The sequence below is a fragment of the Nelumbo nucifera genome, chromosome 1, assembly GCF_055504915.1.
Source record: "Nelumbo nucifera cultivar China Antique chromosome 1, China Antique-T2T, whole genome shotgun sequence".
NCBI classification, from domain to species: Eukaryota; Viridiplantae; Streptophyta; class Magnoliopsida; order Proteales; family Nelumbonaceae; genus Nelumbo; species Nelumbo nucifera.
Genome location: NC_142649.1, coordinates 189,292,434 through 189,300,113, shown reverse-complemented (window position 1 = coordinate 189,300,113; position 7,680 = coordinate 189,292,434). Strand labels below are relative to the sequence as shown.

Genomic DNA, 7,680 nt, shown 5'->3' with positions numbered 1-7,680 from the left:
GCCACTTACTTCCCTTGTATATATATAAAACTCTCCCTACCTGCCATTAACAGTCAAAGAATATATCTGATAGTCTGATACGACTCAATAATTAACTGATTGGATAACACATGGATCCCATTTTTTACGCATTAAATGAGTAAAAGAGACAGTTGGGTATTAATTTGCTACACCAAACACCATCTACTGCCTTGAATGTTTGCGTTAATAGTAGGCCGATTTTAATTGGGGATCGACCTAGGGTGCATTCTATATTCCATTAACAGGTGCTTGTTAGGCACACGTTAAGCTAGCTAGCTACTGCAATTAATACCAACAGCTCGAGGATGCCATAATAAGTAGACACTTTGCATTGCACTTTGACTCAGAATCTCAGACATCCCAATCCCAACCAAAACACGAAAGCTTTTTAAAAGGATGAACATTGATTTAATTTATGAAATCCAGCTACATTTGTAGTTGGTAGTTCAACTCCCGAATCCCAATGATAGGTACACTTTAAATTCAAGGATTGTTAATTGGGCTTTTCATCTAATTCAGTGACCAACGAAGAGAAAGTGCAGAGGATTCCTTGGGTTAATTGGATCATAAAATATATGGGCAATTGGGCATTCATTCATTACATAATTAAACAACCAGATCTTTATTGATTTATACAGTTGGAAGTGGGAGAATCCATCAAAATTGAAAGGGGTGGAGTTGTTAGTAAATAAAATAAAAAAAGGGTAAATTGCTGAAGCATGGACCGTTGCTAAAATCCTTCTTAAAGTCTGGTAATTGTAATCACCTCTTCCAAATTAATTTCCTAATACAGTTGCAATTTACAAGTAGACCCCTTTTGTTAGAATTTTTTCTAAAAGGAGACATAAAAATGTTACAGTTATGAGGTTGGTTTCCTACAAAAAAAAAAAAAAAAAAAAACACAATACAAACTTTATAGAAACCAAAAATGAAGAATTTAAAGATGCAGTTTACCTTTGAGCAATTGATATGGACACATTTGAAATATAAATCAAGTTTAGAACAGAGATTGAAAACTTGGAAAATAAATATTTTGGTCAAGTAACTGCATAGATATTTTGGACATTATCATACCTTTTAGAAGATTCTAACATAGGGGTCTACTTGCAATTATATTTGAAAGTTCAGGGAAGGTTATTAAGAAAGGTTTTAGTAACAAACAGAAACTTAAGGGGGAGGTTTCAATAATTTACCCTAAAAAAAGAAATGTGGAGAAAACCCATGAACTTCCCTAAAAAGCCAAATTAATTGCACCAAAATCTTGGATCTACATTACAGAATCATAGAACGGCCTCAGTAGTTACCCACCAGTAATAGGGTCCCATACAAGGATTTTCCTGGTCATTTCAAGTTGGGCGATCTCCGATTGAGCATTTGTTAAATTTTGAAAGGGCCCAGCCGGAGGTCTCAGGCCCAATACAGTAGAAAATCGTAAAACTGGGTACCCAAGTTGTAGTCCTATAAATTTGATCATGACTGTTAACTGTTAGGGAAGGCACACTCTTGTAGTGGATCCTAGTTCTGTTTTTTAGTGGTCCTAATCGTACCCAGATGCCAACACCTTCTGATATGGCAATTTAACTCTCTGTGGAACTCTGTTGCCACTGAGACACTGACCGGTAATTGAAGTCTGGGGCCCTGTACTTGGTACTTACCACGTGTTAGATATTCTTCAGAAGATTATCTAGGACGGATCCACCAGTGGGCTCACCAAAAAATTATGAAAAATCCTCAAGATTTGGTAACTTTTAACCTTATAAGTTTTGTATTATTTCCATATCTTTTCAGAAGTTTAAATATATAGAACAGTTCTCTACTGTCCAATCCTTACCACAAAAATAAAAGAAAAAAATAATCACGGATAGGTTCTATCTTAAACACTTGTAAAAAAGGTTCTATCTTAAACAGATTTTTACTTGGTTAATACCATGGTGGGCCCACCAGAGAACATTGGTCCAGTTATGAGTTATGAGGCTCCTGGGTCCAGTTATGAGTTATGAGGCTCCAACCCAATCTAGCAGTTGTCCTGTTCCCTGTGTTCTCTTCCTTGACACGTTGCAAAGTAAAAACTCATAAATTTTCTTATCTATAAGGTAATTTCGCTCCCAAGCTTCGGTGGAGATGGCCGAGGGCTTCGATGGTCTGGAGGAGGGGAAGCCGAGGCCGAGGATTATGTCCTACGCAGAAGGTCTTCTTCGGATATTGTAGGAGTTGAAGACTGGCACCGAGTACGATGTGCGAGGGGTCCGAAGGAGATCCTGCAAGGACAAAGGTGTCAGAGGCCTCGAGTGAGTACCCGAGGCGAGGACTTCGACGATCAAGTTAGTACGAACGTAAAGTGAGTTAGAGGTCTGGGAGCAAGGGATCCAGACGAGAACTAAATAGCACTAAGTTCTCGAGAGGGAAGTAGTGCTTAGAGATTACTCAAGCTCCAAATCGAGTTCAGAGTGTCTAGCCCTTTACCTTGTGGGGGGTGCTTCGTATTTATAGTCGGATTTGCCTGGGAGTAGTTGGGCCTGGATGGTCCAGATACGAGCCATACGAGGGCCTGACTGGATCCTCTACCAAAGCCATGTGACACTCTTGGATTGGGTCCGTCTGGTCTGCGCCTGAGCCCTGAGTGTCCCCATGATACGCTCAGGCTGGCACCCTCTGGTTGGACACGCGTCAGCCCCGTATAGGACGGCCAAATGCGCCTACATCACTTGCCCCCACTCCCGAGGCCGAGGTGGGGGTTAAGAAGAGGCCTCGACTTCAGGCAAAGGGAGTGTCAATACCAGTAGGTGCCGTTGGACCTCGTTCAACGGATTATACCCTGCAGTGGTGTTGCCTTCATCTTGCTTTTGTATCCGCCTGATTTTCAATTCATGGAGGAGTGAAGCTATGGGTGCCTCAACTTTGGTCTTGGTTGGGTAGCCTGGGGCGAAAGGGGCTCGGCGGAGCCGACTCCACGTTTCCTACTTATGTGGTGATAGTCTAAAGTCGTGTGTGGCACGGGATCGTATTCGATATGAGTCTAGCGCGGGGAGAGCCTTCCGTGAGGGGGACGATCGCCTTCGAGTGAACCGGTTCGTGCATCTGCCTGGTCCATTCGCACGGGCCGGTGGGTTGCGGCAAGCGGACCTATTGGTTTGCCCAACATCGTTTTGTTTCCTCGAGGCAAGGCATCAGTTGTCAAACGCCGTTTTGTCTCCTCGAGACTAAGCACCAATCAAGTGTCATTTCGTCTCCCCGAGACTAGGCACCAGTCAAGTGTCGTTTCGTCTCCCCAATACTGAGCGCTAGTCAAGCATCATTTCGTCTCCCGAGGTCGAGTGATGGGTGTCACGTCCTAGATGGGCAATAGAGGCGAGAGACTTGCAGCCGCTGGATTGGGCAAGATCTAAACCATCCATTCTCCTATAAATAGGGGGCTTAGTCGCAGTTCTCCCATCATTTGTCTCTAGGCACCTTGGTTATCGAGTGAACAGCTCCCAGACTTTCCATTCTTCAACAGACTTCATCTTCTCTCTTTTTCCTCCATCTTCTAGGTAATTCCTTGAAAAAATTTCTTTCTCAGGCTCTGGTCCTGAGTGCTATGAGTTTCCGAACGGTTCGGAGGGGAACTCTCATCAGACCCCTTCTCCTCTCTCTTCCTTGGGTCCCCTGGTCGTTGTTCCCTTTCGGGAAGAGGTGATGGTGCTGAGGGAAAGAGTAGCTTCCAGGGGTGCCAAGGGCAGCCACCGAGGCAATGACTCTCCCCGTGAGAGCACTGCATCAGTATCGCCGAGGAAGCCCGAAGAGTTACCTTAGGCCGAGGGGGAACTGGTCCCAAAGACCGTCCTGGGGCCCGTTGCTGGGAGTGCAACCCAAAGGGTGGCCGTGGCTGACCTTCCACGCTCGAAGTTTGATAGCTCCTAGAGGTGGACCAGGTCAGGTCTTTAGCTAGGAGGTTCCACTTACCTTGGACATATACACTTAGGGTTCCTAGTGTCGGTGAGCGGCCGTTGACCCCTGATAACATTAAATAGGAAATTGTTTAAATTTTCAAATTTGAGTTTAAATTTCAAATTTGAATTTAAATTTTAATTTTAATTTGAATAAGAACACTCTATTTCTTTTGTTAATTTCTAATATTTTAGAAATGTTTGTTGGCTCTATCAGTAAAATAAAATAGATCGTTCCTCTGGGAAGAGCCAATCAAGAAATTTCATTATATCCCTTCCCTTCTAAGATCGTTCTATTTTGGCTGGTACCTCGTAGGGATAAACGAGACGCAGATACAGTACAGAATATATTTCTTTCTGCTATTCAAACTAATACAATACTAATAAAGACCTTCGACTGACTAAACTATCTATAGATATAGATACTGGAGTGTTTCTTATTAATGACTAATGACTGCTTCCGTGATTTGGAATAGAGTATCTAGTAATACGTTCCATGTAAGATATAAAGTAACTGCTCCAGCCGGGCACTTATACATTGAGATCTGAATACACTAGGTTGCACCAAAAAATCGTTTTTGCGTCAAGTTGAAGCCGGGAAAGGGTTTTACAAGATTAAAAAGGTCCGTTGAGCGCCTCATGGCTATGTCATAATAGATCCGAACACTTGCCCCGGATCGACTTCCAGATCATAATTGCTCTAGTGAATAACTAAAGAAAATAGATAGATGGGAGATAGGAAAGAAAAGAACTAATTCTAAATATCTCTCATAGGTTCACTGATTACTTGACTGTTGGCGGGTCTCTTTGTATGTGTTGTCCGGAAAGAGGAGGACTCAATGATTATTCGTTCGCCGGAACCAGAAGTTAAAATTTTGGTGGATAGGGATCCCATAAAAACTTCTTTCGAGGAATGGGCCAGACCCGGTCATTTCTCAAGAACAATAGCTAAGGGCCCTGAGACTACCACTTGGATCTGGAACCTACATGCTGATGCTCACGATTTCGATAGCCATACCAGTGATTTGGAGGAGATCTCTCGAAAAGTATTTAGTGCCCATTTTGGTCAACTCTCCATCATCTTTCTTTGGCTGAGTGGCATGTATTTCCATGGTGCCCGTTTTTCCAATTATGAAGCATGGCTAAGCGATCCTACTCACATTGGACCCAGCGCGGGAATTTGAATTTGAATTTCAAATTTCAAAAGTTAAATTTAAAATTTTGAATTTCAAAAAATAATAAAAAAATAATAAAAATAATTGAAAAAAAATAAAAAATATATTTTAAAAGTTTGGTATTTGTATTTCAACATTTAGGGTTTCATATTCTAGAGCATGCATCATATAGGTTTATTTAATTGCTAAATTATCATTACTAGTTGTGAATGTGTTAGACTTTCTCTTTTTATTATTTTAATTGTTCTTTTTCGCTTAATTAGTTTGTGTTATTATTTTAAATTGCTGAATTGCATTTTAGAAATAATTTTTCATGCATTGTAGTTAGTTGTATTTGCTTTGTTTATTTTGTTTTTCCGTTAATCCACTTAAGGGCATCCAATTTAAATAAGATAAGGTGGGGATTTCATCACCCTTTCTTGGCCCAAAAAATCACCACCCTTCACGTGTGGTTTACTCAAAACCCTAATTTAAAATTTGGATAGCAAGATCCTTTAGGGAAGCCTCACACTTGGTTCAAAGGTGTGCTGAATTTTAGGGAAACTTGTTATTACATTCCATAATCGGCGGTTGGTGTTTAAGGAAAGAGGTTAAACGGCTATGCCTAAGCGGGTTTTGTGGTTACTTAATTAAGTCCTTGCGAGAGCAAGGGAGCCTCCCACATCCCCACCTCTCACCTGGCTAACCAAAGGAAGTGGTGTAATTCCAAGTGAACCTAAGAGGATTCACATTGGTTGAACCACTAGTTTAGGAAACCCTAGGTCACCCCTAAGTCGTGTGGTTGTTTTGCTTGCAATTTTTTTAAAAGTTCAAATTTGAATTTAAATTTCAAAATCTGAATTTGAATTTAAATTTTCAAAAATTTAAATTTCAAATTAAAAAAAAAAGAGAAAATAAAAAAGTAAAAAAATTAAAAAAATTAAAAATTAAAAATTAAAAAAAAAGAAAAAAATTTCAAATTGAGTTTAAATTTTAGAATTTAAATTTCAAAATCTAAGTTTGAAATTAGAATTCAAAATTTAAATTTCAAATTTCATCAAGAAGAAAAAGGGACTTCTGAGTTGTATGTTAGGAAGGAGGTCTCTAAGGAGAGAAACTGTAGAACCCATACCCGAAATAAAGAGATATACCTCCATCACCAACAACGCAACCAAATGGCTGGAATCAATGATGCCCAACCCAGAAAGTTGAAGGAATACTTCACTCCAACCCAATATAACCCTTCATCCTACATACAGTTGCTAGATACTTAGGCTTCACAGTATGAAATTAAGTCAAGCACAATCCAAATGCTTCCCTCTTTCTATGGGAACCCGAGTGAGGACCCATACAAGCACATAGACGAGTTTTTAGAAATTTGTTCTACTATAAGGATCCAGAACTTCAATGATAATGCCCTTAGATTGACTCTTTTCCCCTTCTCCTTGAAAGACAAGGCCCAACACTGGTTGGGAACTATAGGGAGACCTATTAGAACTTAGGCAAAAATGCAACAAGAATTCCTTAGAAAGTTCTACCCTATAGGATAAACCAATACCATGAAAAGAGCCATTACTGGATTCACCCAAACGCCAGGTGAACAAATTCATTAGGCTTGGGAGAGAACGAAGGAGTTAATGAGAAAATGCCCACACCATGGCCTATCCCAATGGCAAATTGTCCAAGCCTTCTATGAAGGTTTGATAGATCAATACAGGCAAATGGTTGATGCATCCTGTGGGGGGCATTTATGAGCAAAACTGAGGATTAAGCATATGCTCTTTTCGAGACCTTGTGTGAGAATTCCATTGACAATGCATTCTTGTATTCCTATGAAAGGTCGGTGGGACCCTTAAAGAGGGCAGGGCTCTATGAGGTTAGGAATAATATAGAGCCCAAGGCAAAAATGGACTTGAATGCCATTTCTAGAAAGTTTGACAGGGTAGATCTTCTACCCCAGAAGCTTGATCAATTTTTCACCTTTAACCAGCAATCAGGCCCATCTACACCCTATTCTGAAGTTTGCTCCATTTGTGCCAGTCTGGCCCACCAGGTTGATGATTGTCCCACGGCGGCCCATTTTCTACCATTTATCTAAGAACAGGTTCAGGCAGCCCAGAGTTTCTCAAGGCCCAATAATGATCCATTCTCAAATACTTACAACACTGGGTGGAGAAATCACCCTAACTTTTCTTGAAGGATACATCAACCCAATTCATAGTCCCAATAGTATCATCATCCATCTAACTCCATGGCCCAGCAATTTCAAAGGCCACAAGTATAGAACCAATTTCAGTAGATGTACACTAGGAACCAACTGGCCCAACCGTATCGGGCTTACCTTCAACCTCCTCAGACCCGTACAGTAGATGACCAATCCATGCAACTTCAGCAGCTAATCCTAAATCAGTAGTAGTTCATTGCTAGATTAGAAAGCAAAATAGGACAGCTAGCCGAAGCTAATGCGAGGAGAGAAGTAGGGCAATTACCGAGTCAACTTGTTGCAAACCCTAGGAATTAGCTATCGGGTCTTCCTCCACAACAAATTCAACCACCTCCTAAGAACCCTCAGTTTGAAA

General features: G+C 40.8%; 1 non-coding gene across 1 annotated transcript; it reads right to left on the bottom strand.

Annotated features, from left to right (window-relative positions):
• Window positions 1-6,655: 6,655 nt before the first annotated feature.
• Window positions 6,656-6,764, bottom strand: LOC148804274 (small nucleolar RNA R71). Its single transcript, XR_016081706.1, has one exon. It is a non-coding gene; the product is annotated as a small nucleolar RNA R71 (small nucleolar RNA).
• Between the last annotated feature and the right edge of the window lie 916 nt (window positions 6,765-7,680).